A 6,480-nucleotide genomic window follows, 5' to 3' on the forward strand; every position below is an offset into this window, starting at 1 on the left:
CCCATATTTGCATTATTGATAGTTTTAGCAATGGCTGCACTACCAGAGGCGAGACTACCTAATGCACTTAGTGCAGTCAAAATGGGTACAATAGGTAAAAAACCACCAATTTTCGGTACATTAATAATACGAGGAATCTTAATATTTTTTTTATTTCTACCAATTGATTTATTGACTGCTTCACGTGCAACCTTAATCGCACTCATTAGATCTAGTGGCTTCTGAGTTTTCAATGTCCGCATTTCTTTTTGGATAACATTTGAAAAACTCTTTACCTTTGATTTCCTTTTCTTACACTTTCTCTTTGTTCCCTTTTTCACACCCATTCCGAATTTCCTTTTTTGTTTTCATAATATGTGTAATCAAGTATGCTGCTGTTTTCTCTGTAATACTACTATCTTTTGAACCAACACGTTCCCACGCTTTATTTATTAGTACTGCATCATCCTTATGTCGATCAGCTAGATCCTTATATTGTGAATATGCAATATCATGTACTCTACAAGCTTCATCCAATTGATTTATCCCACGATCACCGCGCTCCAACCTTTGTTTTAGCTTTGTTCCAGGTCCACAAAAATTATAACCAGGGATATGTACTTCAAATGGAAGTGTGTTAATTATTTTGTTGATAATACCACTACCTCGTTTCAAGTTTGAACTCTGACAGCAACAATTATAAAAACTTTTACCCATTTTATATAATGTTTAATCAAGGAGCATTTCTCATCGAGTGAAGTACATTACACACGTGAATATGCGTTTAATACGTCAAAAACAAAAAATCTGTGTTAGAAATATCGAGGGTGGTGATCATTCATTAACAAATTCAGTTCCACGACATAGTTCTTTATTACCCAATACAATAAGAGCATTGGTTGTCGGTCCCTCAAACTGTGGAAAAATAAATGTTATGATCAGCCTTATTGAAAGTCCAAACGGGCTAAAATTTGAGAATATATATGTATTCTCAAAGAGTTTATATCAACCAAAGTATGAGTATTTAGAGAAACTAATTAAACCGATAAAGGGAATGGGAGTAGGTAGGTAATACGGGTGCTGGCTCACTAGGTAATAAATCATGTCAAAAAAGGAGGTGGGGGTGACCCTAAATAGTCACGCATGGTTGCACACAGGTGTTCTAATGACCTAATTAGCATAATTAAGTCAAAAAGGGGGGTGTTGCTGACCCTAGTTAGATGAGCATGGTTGCACACAGGTCACTTAATGAGGTTAGAAAGTGGTGTGTAGGAGTGTGAGAGAGGGGTGTTTTGATATGTCTTGTTTTGTCTTGTCTTTTTCTCACGCTAAAGGTGTGTGTGTGATAGGCGTGTTTTGTCATGCGTAGGATTTTGTGGAGTGCAATGGTTGCACACAGGTCACTATGTTGCTTCTAACTTGGGTTAGAACGCGTTATGCGTGGGCGTTTTGTTGAGTCAATTAGGGTTGTAGGTGACACCTGGCTACGGTCTTGTGGTCAAAAGGTGTTGGTTTGAGGGATATTAGACCGCATACTTTTGTGGTGTGAAACAAGCGTGAGTTCGGTAACCTCCCCCTCTTTAGCGAGCATTAGATGGGAAAGTGAGCGTGGGAGTGTAAGAGGGGTGTTGGTGCTTGTTGGTTTCTAACAAAAACGTTGTTTTGTTATGCGTGGGCGTTTTGTTGATTCAATTAGGGTTGTAGGTGACACCTGTTAGTGTAACCTGCCTACGGTCTTGTGGTCAAAATGGTGACTGTGGTGGTGGTTCCTAACAGAACAAAACCAAATGAGATCGTTTATTTAGTCAGAAAATACACAAAAACAAATGAGATCGTTTGTTTAGTCTTTAATCATATTTAAAAATTTTTTCTCATGCGCTTATAGAAAGAGAAAACGGTTGCCTTCTAAGTTTTCAAAAAATGTATGTGTTAAGGAGAAACGTGGAAAGTAGTTCAGTTTTAGAAAACTATTTGAGTTGAGCGAACCATCTAGAATCGTCGTGTGAACCCTCCGGTAATTCAAAGCTAAAGTAAAGTTGTGTTAACTTACGTTCCATCCGAATTCGATTTGTGCAAGATTATCAAACTGATAAAAATTAAAATACTTTACCAAGTGTAAAGTAAAGTTGTGTGAATTGTGAACTACCCAGATTTGTGTTGTGTAAACTTATCAAATTGATAAAACGTAAAATACTTTACAGTTAAAGTAAAGTATAACAAAGTGAAAAGAACAAGTAACAATACACTACTTCCAAAAACAAACAAAAAATTAAAACAAAAAATGAATAAGTATTGTGCAAAGTGCAACATTACCCTATCGGGTAACATTTCGTGGACTCATCATCTGCGAACGAAGCAACATAAGAAGAATGTTGTTGAACCAGTGGATTCAAGGATTAAAAAAATTAGTTCTGGATTCCAAGGAAGGATTATTCACTACCTCTATGAAAACACCAACAATGATGTAATTTATCCAACACAATTTATGGAGGATGCAGGATAAGCTTTTCTACCTCACTTGTATCCATTGTTGGAAAGTTATTCATCGGTGAAAATAAATTTTGAGCTTTTTGGAGAGTTCGGACTTTTGAAGGAAGAAACGGAATGCATTGAAATAAAGTCATTTCAAAGAAAGATGACAATAATTACTGCCTACTCCAATATAGAAAACGAATATAAGGAACATATGGAAAAAATTTTGGCGAGGATGGAAGAATTCCAAGAAAGGGATAGTTGATGGACTTTACTTTATCTCATTCGATTGGAGATGAATATTAATCAATATTCACCTTTAAGAGGATCATCTTATATAAAACTACCCTCTTGTTTAGAAGCTAAAAAAGCAATTATAAATGTGAAAAACACAAATGATGAATATTGTTTTAAATGGAGCTTAATCGCAGCATTAAGTAAACTAAATAAGAATGCGAACAGATGCACAAGCTATAAAGTGAATATAAATGATGAAGTCATTCAAGTAAATGGAATTACACTAAATTTCACTGGATTGCAATTTCCACTTAAGCCAGCGGATATGTCGAACATTATGGAAATATATAAAGACATAAATATTACACTTTTTGGATTCGACGATGGAGTTATATTCGGACCTAAATTTTACTCTCCTGAAGTGAGGAGAAATTATATAAATATGTTGATACTGGAGGAAGGATGTAAAGCACACTATACTTGGATAAAAAATCTCTCAAAGTAAGTTGTTTTATCATTTTATCATTATTATATCTTGTTTTTGTTTTTGTTTTTAAATTCCATAATATTTATTAGCTTTCATACTTAAAAAAAAAATTTTTTTTCTTGTGTTTTTCTTTTTTTAGTTTGGTTTCCTCTCAAGTTTTGAGAGACAAATCAAAAAATGGTTCTGTCAAATTTGCTTAAATTACTCATTGAGTGAAGATGCTGCCAACCGGCATTCAGTCTGTGGGAAAAAAGTCTCGCGCTTACCCAACATGAAGGATGGCACTTTACGGTACACAAATGTTCAAAAGGAAGTGATGGTCCCATTCACAGTTTACGCTGACTTTGAATGCATCCTTCAACCAATTAATAAAAACGAAACATTAAATTTAAATATTATAAATATACATAGACCTGTTTCATATGCATACTATATAAAGTGTGCACATGATAACAGTTTAGATAAGTTTGTCTTAGAAACTGTATTTAACACGGGAATGAATTTCCTGTTATCACTAATAGAAAATTTAACTTTTATATATGAAAAAAAAAATCTAATAATTGTCATATATGCAACACTCCTCTTTTATTGGACAGAGTTAGGGATCACTGTCACTTCACAGGAAAATTTAGAGGGGCAGCACATAATGAGTGTAATTATACCCGTTACTCGTAGAGTAAAAGGGTATACTAGATTCGTCGGAAAGTATGTAACAGGCAGAAGGAAGCGTTTCCGACCCCATAAAGTATATATATTCTTGATCAGGATCACTAGCCGAGTCGATCTAGCCATGTCCGTCTGTCCGTCTGTCCGTCTGTCTGTCCGGATGAACGCTGAGATCTCGGAAACTATGAGAGCTAGGCTATTGAGATTTGGCGTGCAGATTCCTGAGCTTCTTACGCAGCGCAAGTTTATTTCAGTAGAGTGCCACGCCCACTCTAACGCCCACAAACCGCCCAAAACTGTGGCTCCTACAGTTTTGATGATAGAATAAAAATTTTAGCTGAAATGTATTGTTCTCATCAATACCTATCGATTGATAAAAAAAAAGTTTGCCACGCCCACTTTTACGCCCACAAACCGCCCACAAACTTCAAAAAATCGTAAATATGAACGTGGATATCTCGGAAACTATCAAGGATAGAGAACTGGGATCTCATATTTAGAATCCGTAGCCTTGTGCGCAGCGCAAGTTTGTAACGCAGATATGCCACGCCCACTCTAACGCCCACAAACCGCCCAAGCCTGTGGCGCCCACAATTTTCATGCTAGATACAAAATTTGAACTGAACTGTATTGGTCTCGTCAATACCTATCGATTGACCCAAAAAAAAATTTGCCACGCCCACTCCAACGCCCATATCGCTTAAATCTGTCTACCGCCGATAGGTGGCGCATTTCAATCTCGCCTTGCTGCTTGCATGTCTCCATTTCCCTTAGGTCCATTTAGCTGAGTAACGGGTATCTGATAGTCCAGGTACTCGACTATAGCGTTCTTCCTTGTTTAAAATATACAGTTCCAGAATTTATTCCTGTTTTCTTCCACAATTTCACCAGGTATGATTGCCATCTATTTATTAAAGATTTGGCAGTCACCAGGTATGAAATAAAAGTAATTCCATTAAATAAGGAACAATATATATCAATTTCAAAAATTATAACTTTAAGTAATGGTGATAACTTTGAAATCCGTTTTCTAGACTCGTTTCGATTTATGCCTTCTGCATTAGATACATTAGCTTCAAATCTAGATAGTGAACAAATGTGTATAACAAGCTCATTTTTCCCTAATGAAAATCATTTCAACTTAATGCGACGAAAGGGTGTATTTCCATATGAATATTTAGATTCAGTTGAGAAATTAAAAGAATGTAAATTACCTCCTAGAGAAGCTTTCTATAGTTCCTTAACCGAAAATGAATGTTCAGTTGAAAATTATACTCACGCACAAAAGGTATGGAATGAGTTTTCTTGTAATAATCTTAAAGATTATTTAAAATTATATTTAAAAACAGATGTTTTATTAATGTGTGATGTCTTTGAAAACTTTCGAAGACTTTGTAGTAAAATTTATTCACTTGATCCAGCACATTTTTTCACTACACCAGGATTATCATGGGAAGCTATGTTAAAATGTACTAAAATTGAATTAGATTTATTAACTGATATAGATCAGTATAAATTTATTCAAAGTGGTATTCGTGGTGGCTTAGTTCAATGTACATGTAGATATGCTAAGGCAAATAATAAATATGTTAAGAATTTTGATAGTACTCAAAAATCATCATATTTGATTTATTTCGATGCAAATAATTTATATGGTTGGGCTATGTCACAATCTTTACCATATGGAGGTTTTGAATGGATTTCAAGGGGGGAACTTGATAGTATAAACATTACTTAGATTGCAGATGATAGTGAATATGGATACATTTTTGATGTAGATTTAAAATATCCTTTAAAATTGCACGATAAACATAATGATCTTCCATTTTGTTGTAATAATCAGTTACCAACAAAGTCAGACAAAATAAAAAAATTAATTGCTGATTTAAGGGATAAAGAAAAATATATAATTCATTATAAAAATCTTCAACAGTGTATAGAAAATGGATTAATTCTAACAAAAATTCATAGAGGTCTTCGCTTCTTTCAGAAGCCTTGGCTAAAAACATATATTGATTTGAATACATTCCATAGAACTAATGCAAAAAATACATTTGAAAAAGATTTTTTTAAACTTTTAAATAATGCTGTCTACGGAAAAACGATGGAAAATGTCGATAAGCGCGTTAATATTAAATTAATTACTGAATGGGAAAGTGCTTCACCATCCGATTCTTCTGGTCCAAAAAGGCATTGTGGTAGATCTCTTATTCCAAAGTCAAACTTCCATAGTGTCAAACAGTTTTTAGAAAACTTATTTGCCTTTCAAATGAAAAGATTAAATGTGTTGTACAACAAACCTTTATATTTAGGTTTTGCTGTATTAGATTTATCGAAATGGAAAATGTATGATTTTCATTATAATTATATCAAACCTAAATACAATGAAAATGTTCAATTAAATTATATGGATTCAGATTCTTTTATATATACCATTAACACTGAAGATTTTTATAAAGATATTCAGAATGATGTTGAGATGAAGTTTGATACATCAGATTATTCTGATGAATTACTTAATCTCTACAATTTTCCTAAAGCTAATAAAAAAAGGTTGGGTTTTTTAAAGATGAACTCAATGGAAGACCTATGACTGAATTTGTTGGTTTGAGATCAAAAATGTATGCCTTTAAAACATC

This window comes from Drosophila subpulchrella, unplaced genomic scaffold (assembly GCF_014743375.2).
Source record: "Drosophila subpulchrella strain 33 F10 #4 breed RU33 unplaced genomic scaffold, RU_Dsub_v1.1 Primary Assembly Seq60, whole genome shotgun sequence".
Lineage (NCBI taxonomy): Eukaryota > Metazoa > Arthropoda > Insecta > Diptera > Drosophilidae > Drosophila > Drosophila subpulchrella.